Source organism: Trichomycterus rosablanca, chromosome 10 (genome assembly GCF_030014385.1).
Source record: "Trichomycterus rosablanca isolate fTriRos1 chromosome 10, fTriRos1.hap1, whole genome shotgun sequence".
Lineage (NCBI taxonomy): Eukaryota > Metazoa > Chordata > Actinopteri > Siluriformes > Trichomycteridae > Trichomycterus > Trichomycterus rosablanca.
The window spans coordinates 7,053,846-7,061,822 of NC_085997.1; the positions used below are offsets into that span (position 1 = coordinate 7,053,846).

General features: G+C 42.9%; 2 non-coding genes across 2 annotated transcripts; one reads left to right on the plus strand and one right to left on the minus strand.

Annotated features, from left to right (window-relative positions):
• Window positions 1–699: 699 nt before the first annotated feature.
• Window positions 700–774, plus strand: trnar-ucu (transfer RNA arginine (anticodon UCU)). Its single transcript has one exon. It is a non-coding gene; the product is annotated as a tRNA-Arg (tRNA).
• Window positions 775–1,368: 594 nt separating this feature from the next.
• trnal-aag (transfer RNA leucine (anticodon AAG)) lies at window positions 1,369–1,451 on the minus strand. The gene has a single exon. It is a non-coding gene; the product is annotated as a tRNA-Leu (tRNA).
• Between the last annotated feature and the right edge of the window lie 6,526 nt (window positions 1,452–7,977).

A 7,977-nucleotide genomic window follows, 5' to 3' on the forward strand; every position in this document is an offset into this window, starting at 1 on the left:
CAGCAGTTTGTAAAAGATGTTATTTATATTCTAGCATACAAACATACATCGCTCCAAAATATGAATGAACGCTTCAGCCAGGGTTGCCAGATTGCGCATTTTAAAAGTCCGTCAAAATGCATGGAAAACCGCCCAACATACTCACGAAAAACAGCCGATAATCAGCGATTAAACAATATTAAACCAGTTAAACATGATCTACTACTGCTGATATCTCACAAATCAGTGATTATAAATTATTAATGTCATTTGAAATAATAGAAAAAACTAAGACTAAGAAGTCTTAAGGGTTTTTTGTGTTTTTGCTAGAACTGTTTCTACTTGAAGAACTCTTTAGTATAATTCAAGGTTCTTTGCTAACTCAATTTGATTTTTATGGATTTTTTTCTCTTGCCACATATAAATGCACATAACATTTAAAGACTGGAAAACAATCGTGCAATTGATACAGGAAAAAAAGGAAAAAGGTGAAAGAAAGGAATCTGTTTGTAATCTACCTGCAAAAAATTCTCCTCCTGAGATGTTTTTTTTTGTGTGTGTAAGCAGCAACATACTTCACCTAAAACTTTATATAATCGCCTTCAAGAGAGCCGAAACAGAAATAAAAACATTTTATATTAATTGAAGTTCTACAGGACAACATATGTTAAAGTTTGTAATTTAAGTCACATGCTTGTGGGGATTAAAGCAGGTTGCAGATCCTGGATAGCTCAGTCGGTAGAGCATCAGACTTCTAATCTGAGGGTCTAGGGTTCAAGTCCCTGTTCGGGTGAGTTGCTTCTTACTACATTAGGTAAGCGGTAATTTCCAGCATTTAACCAGCCACAGTGAAGAACTGTTGGAGTAGCGACTAATCTTAACCCATCAGATACACGACCTTTCTTTTGTTACAGTAAGCTTGCAAGCAGAGCAACAAGACGGTCAGTATTTAAGGGCTTCCTTACAACATTTCTTCTGCTAAACCATCGTGCTGTATGCTTAATTTAAGACTCCGTGGTGCATCGGTGTGTTTGAGCTTGTTTAAAAGCTCATTGACTTTAGAACGTATGCTGTTTTCACAGTGTCTGCGTTCCATTTTAGGTGTAAACACAGTTATTGGGTGAGTAAGTTTTTTTTTTATGCTTCTTATTATATCATAGTTGCATGTAGTCGGAGCGATGCTAGAGATAACAGCAACGATACAAAGGTACACCAAGTTAAGGTTTGTGTGCACAGTGCGGTCGAACTGTTTCATGTTACATAAAAAAAAAAAGTTAAGAAAGGTTGTGGGTCGAAAAGGGCCAATCGCGAGTGCCATACTTGGGATTGTGATTGAGTATACGTTGCATTGGGTGGGTAATCATGGAGCCACCATTGAAAAGCATGAGTTGGCAGCGGTGGGATTCGAACCCACGACCCTCGTAGAGACTGAAGGCTTAATCCAGCGCCTTAGACCGCTCGGCCACGCTACTGTTATAATATAAATAATTATTGGGCATTACAATATTGGTCTAAAAACATTTAGGTATTCAAGGAATGTGATTGGAGTTGTTCCAAACCGCCACGTGGCATAAAACCGGTTAGAACTGGCTGAGTGGAAGCCTGGAACAAAAGGAATACCTTATATGGAGTAGTACTACACCTGGCCACTAGGGGGTGGTGGTAAACTATAAATAAGAGCTGCGCGCTCTACACGTGGTCTGTTGCATCTCTTCACTCAGAGGCTTCAGAACGCAGCTGCTTTGTGACTTGGAGGACGAACCAACCTTTTTCTGAATAAAACTTTTAAAAGGACGTCACCTTGCCTCCTGATCAATTCGGATCGATTCTAACAAAAGATCCACGTTCTAACAAATGGTAGCAGAGTATGGTTTAAAATCGATTAATTAGTGTTCATCCAGAAATCAGGAGGACTGCAAAGGTGAACGGGATCAGATTGGATCCAGGATCGGGAGAATTCAAAATCTGCCAGACTCAAAAGGGTACCCGACTAAAAAGGTAAGGGCGATTTAAGTCCTCATTTAGATGCAATCAAATATTTAGTTCTGAGTCTGGTATGTTGACAATTCTCTTGTAGATAATTAGAAATAATTACTGATAAATGCTAAGACGTGGTTCCTCTTTCACTAGCAAAGGTATGGTGGGCATGCCTTGACTCCTGGTGAGTCTAAAGGATCCGGTGTGGTTAGAGTCCATGCCAGTTTGGTTAGAGTCCAAACTCAAAGCCTGGTACCAGGTCAGTTGGTTCGAGTCCAACTGTGAAAGCCTGAATGGGTTCAGGTCGGTTGGTTAAAGTCCAACCGTTTGTGTGGTAAGTTATTTTCTGGTCGGTGTTGAGCAGTCGGTCCTGAAAACCAATATAGCAATTGCTTTGTGGAATAATCATTGGAATTGATTAAGTTTCCTATTGCATTGTTAGTAATTTGTTAGTAAAGTCAGTGAGGCTAGAACTGGTCAGGGAAACTACTTACCGGTGTCTTGGTGATGGGTATGTTGTTTTAGTTGTTGTATAAGATTTGTATAGATTCCTGTTTTAGTTGTTGTATAAGATTTGTATAGATTCCTGTTTTAGTTGTTGTATAGGATTTGTATAGTTTCCTGTTTCTGTGTGCTCTGTTCTGTTTTCTCTAGTTTTCTATTCTGCTAACTTTCTAAAATAAATAAATAAATAAAAAATAATGGCCTCCATAACAGCTGGAGAATTGGAAAGGCGGGTAAAAAGTCGAATTGAACAAACTTCTTCAATGAAAATTCGTAAGGCCATGCTAAAGAAAGTAGAACAATGGTTTAAACTTCGTGTAGACAAAGGATTGTATCCTACACGTGGGGACCCAACCCCCGACACAAATACTAGATTAGCGTATGTGAAAATTGCTAAACAGGGTGTAAGCGATGCAAAAACTGAATTGAAGAAAGCTAAAGGGTTGAAAAAATTTACTTTTAAAAGGGTCTTAATATCTGCTGAAAATGATTTAGCTCTGACACAGATTATGATCCAGCATATGAATCATATTTGTTTAAACGTGAATTCTGCCCCCGCCGAGAATCACACACACACACCCACTGAGGAAGTAACCAATTCAGCACAGATGGCCCTGCCCGACACAGCTGTGCTGGGCTGCGCCCCTCTCCCATATGTAGCGTCAGCCATTCCTGAGCAGACGACTGCCCCCCTCCCGTCTCCCACTCTCACACACCTCAAATACCACACCCAGCGCCCCTTTTTTACCACACACACAAATGCAGACTGGTACGAATCCGGTGCGTGTTATGTTTTCTGATAACGAACATCAGAGTAAACAAAGTGAAGACATACACACATCAAATGTGACATTAAAGGTGCTAAGTGGGGTTTTACATGCTAAATCAGAAGAATATGAGCAGCTTAGAAGGCAACAGTTAGATTTCCAAGTGAAAGTACAAGAACAGGTACAGCAATTGTCTAATGTGTTAACAGATCAAGTAAAGATGTTGACTGATAGAGTAGAGAGGGCTGAGTATGTTCCTCCAACAGAACAGGAACTAGTATCTGGGAGGGAGGAATCAGAAGAAGAAGAGGAGGAAGATATTGGAAGTGAAGGTAGCAGCTGGAGGAGAGCAAGTAGGGGAAGAAAACAAGGTAAAATGCAAGGTAGGGTTGTTAGGCCTACAATTAGGGCCAGTAACAGTAGAGAAGGTGTATTAATTACTGGTGAGGATCTGGATGTGGAATGGAAGGAAAGGAAAGACAGTAGAAGCAGAAAAGTGAAGTTGGAAAGGAAAGGAAAGTTGAGTAAAAATGAATCTCTTGACAGGTATGAGAGGGACTTGAGACGGTTATCAAATCAGCTAGAAACTTCAAGGGCTGAGTTTGACATAAGGATGGGAACAGGTGAGACTGGCCATGAAGAGCCAAGATGTACTAGAACTGGTAGCCCTGTGTCTAGCAGAACTAGGGGGAAACTACAAAGTTGGGACGAACTAGAACCCCTAGTGGACATGAGCGTTACTAATGGACAGAGTAATGAGCTTGGGGTAGGACAATTCTCTCCGATAGTGACAGGAAATGGACGTGATTACGTTCCATGGTCGCACAGAGACATGCAAGCTCTAGCAGAGGACTTACCTCCTCTGTCTAAAGGGGCATCCCCATGGATCAGTACCTTTGAAAAGTTAACGGCAGCGGACACATTAGCCCTAGGGGATATAAGGGCTATCATGAAAAGGACGAGTAATGACTCAACCTGGCAGGCTGTAGAGGTAGCTCTGAGGTTGGGAGCTGTACCAGATGATAGGTTGTTCAATCAACACAGGAATGCAGCATGGGGACAGTTAAGACAATTGTTGCCAGCTTCAGTGGACTATCAGGCACTCAAGGGAATGGCTAGGAAGGAGAATGAGGATCCTAGGGAATTTTTGGAGCGTGCTGCTAGGACTTGGAGATCTTCTACTGGAACTAGACCTGATTGCAATCACGCTACACAGACCCTTTTTAGACAAGGAGTAATGGGATGCTTACCAAAGCCTGTACAAGAAAAGCTAGAGGATGTGGTATGGTTAGATCAGATGGATGAGCAGATGTGGAGCACACAGGTTGTTCATTATTTGACAAAACATGACAGAAAAATTAAAGACTCCGAAGATGTTGATAAAAATGTACTAATGAAACTGAATAAGCTTAAGTTACAGGAGAGCACCAAACAACCAAAGAAGCAGATGGTGTCAAGTGAAACTCCTGAAAGTTGCAGCACTCAAGCAGTAGTGTCGGTGCCTACCCGAAGCCAACCAGTACAGGCCCAAACTGTTGGTCCCTATCAGACTGTACCTCAACAGCCACCCATGCCAACTCCAGTGATCATCTATCAACAGCCAGGAGGAGTCACCTTTCAGAGAGGTCGAAATATGCCCAATTGGAAGAGTGGTAGACAGGGACAGAGACCAAACGCTGGTGTGGCCTCTGGAAACTGCTTGATCTGGGGACAACCAGGTCACTGGTGGAGAAATTGTCCAATGGCTAATGCTGGCGTCATGAATTATGCCATGCCACAAGCTCTTGCACCGCAAGCACCTCAGCCACCAGCCTTCCAAGTTCCCTCACAGGCCCTACTTCCACAGCAGGTCAGTGCCAACCAGACCCAATTTCAGCCTTATAGGTCATACTGATGGTGCCCAGTGTCCAGCCCCTCACATGGTTGTACCCAAGAACCCATTTTGACATTACAGGTTGAGGGGATTGATGTTGACTTCTTAGTGAATACTGTGGCCACCACATCTGTTTTGATTGACAAAAGGTGGGCCAACAGACTATCCAATAAAACTGTCACAACTACTGGATTCTCGGGTACCAGACAGGTGCAACCATTCACAACTCCTTTGTCAGTACGATTGGGAACTGAAACTGTGTATCATCCTTTTCTATATTCCTCAAATTGTCCAGTTAATTTACTAGGAAGAGACCTGTTGTGTTCTGTTTCTAGCACAATACTTTGCAGCTCTGATGGCACTCTTTCTGTTTATGTAGCCGATTCAGATGGCACACCAGCTAGCCGTATCCTGCTTGTTTCCAGTATTCCTAGTCCTGTCACAACTCTGTGTGATATCTATTGGGCTAAGTTCAACTTACCTGTAACAAAGGCGGACCAAAGTAACCTTCTTTATGTCCTGTCTTTGTGGAAGCCTTGGCTTTCAGCCAGGGTGCCCATGGTACCTCCTATCGATCCGCCACATTGCACTTTCTACTACTGCAGACAACAAGATGAAAGCTACGACCAACACTGGTATGCAGTGGCGGAAGGCCAGCTTACCACCATTCACACTGACTGTCTTATTTTGGGCCCTGAAGGTGTAGCTGCCCATGCTGTCTTAACACCAGAACAAACTGACCTATGGCACTTTAGTTCTGAACAAAACTCACCACATGTTTCCTTGCTTTTGTCCCGTGGTCATGAGGCCAGACAACTAGGTACAATGGTACAAAAGGCCATGTCTTTGGAATTCTTTCCTACGGAGGTTCAAGGACTATCAACTACAAAGGACCAAACATATTGGAAAATTGCTTGTGACTGCACAGACAGCGCAGTCTATGAACATGAGCAGTTGGAGAGGTATCACGGCAGGGAACTAACTGACCATTCATCCGCTAGTGATTATCTAGCCACTGTTCCTGAGAAGCTGTGGACCACCCATAAGGTAGATGTAGGCTGTGTCCCACACCATTTGGCCCCAATTCGTCTAAGACCAGATGCCCAAATCATTTGTAAACCACAATACCCGCTGAAGCCAGAAGCTGAGATAGGCATACAGCACACCATTAATGATCTACTGACTTGTGGCGTCTTGATTCCGACCATGTCTGCTTGGAACACACCAATTCTGCCAGTGGCTAAGGCTGGCAAAGACAGGTGTGAATACAGAATGGTCCATGACTTAAGAGCCATAAACAAAGTCACACATACTGAAAACATTACTGTCCCAGACCCCTACAGATCCCTGCAGAATCTGACTCCTGATCATTGTTTCTTCTCTGTGGTAGACTTAGCGAATGCCTTTTTTAGTATTCCCATTCCCAGTGACATTCAGCCAATCTTTGCTTTCACATACAGAAGCTAACAGTACACTTACACCAGATTGCCTCAAGGCTATAAGGATAGCCCGGGCATCTTCAACAAATGTCTGGTGGAAGACCTTTCTGTCTTACTGACACAGAACCTTTTGAGCAGTGACACCGTGTTGATTCAATATGTCGATGACTTACTAATTGCTTGTACTTCTGAAGAGCTCTGTTTACAGGATACTGTTACCATTCTTACTCATTTGGCGAACTTAGGATACAAAGTCAACAAAGCCAAACTGCAGATATGCCGACCTGTCGTGACATTTCTAGGACGGAGGGTTTCCAGCAAGGGTCACTCCCTGACTGCTGACACCAGAGTTTGCATCCTGAATCACCCGAAGCCAACTACCGTAAGTCACCTTCTGTCTTTTCTTGGCTTGACAGGTTATTCCAGGAATTACATTCCTAATTACTCAGGCTTGGTTGCACCTTTGAGGGCTGAAATTACCAGGTTAGGTCAAAGAAACCTAACAGCCAAAGTAGAGTGGACCAAGCCCCTTGAGGCTGCTTTTATTGAATTAAAACAGCAACTGACCTTAGCCAGTGACCTACAACAACCGAAATACTCTGACCCTTTCTATTTGGATGTTTCTGAAAAGAATGGCATTATAAATGCAGTTCTTTTTCAGAAAAGGGGGAGTGGTGTCAGAGCTGTACTCTTGTACCATAGCTCAAGATTGGACCCTGTGGTAACAGGTCAACCAGGTTGTGTCAGATACCTAGCAGCATTGTCCACAGCAATTACCAAAACAGCACATTTGGTAATGTGTCATCCTCTTATTGTCAATACAAGTCATGGTGTGACTGCATTTTTTATTTCCACAGCCTTTACCCTGTCAAGAGCGAGAAAAGACAGAATCAATAGTATTCTCACTTAACCTCATATCTCATACACTACAGGGAAAATGGTGAACATGACTGAAGGTCTGAATTCCGACCCTGATGCAGAACCACATTGCTGTGAGCAAATTACACAAAAACTGTTGAAGTGTAGGGAAGATTTGGAAGACACTCCTTTAGAGGACCCTGACTTGACTCTATTCTGTGACGGATGCTGTTACAAAGGGGACAAGGGAATTGTAGCCTCATATGCAGTAGTCAATCAGACTAATGAGGGTTTCATCCCTGTGGACTCAGGAATCATTGAACAACCAGCGTCTGCCCAATTGGCTGAGTTAGTAGCAATCACCAAAGCATTGGAGAAAGCTGCTGATCAAACAGCTAACATCTACACAGACTCAGCTTATGCCCATTCTGCGTTGCATCTAGATGGGCCGCAGTGGATAAGGAGAGGACTAGTGACTGCACAAGGGACACCCATCAAGCATGCAACACAGATTTTTAAGCTGTTGAAAGCAGTAAATAAACCAAAGAGAGTGGCTGTGATTAAGTGTAAGGGTCATTCA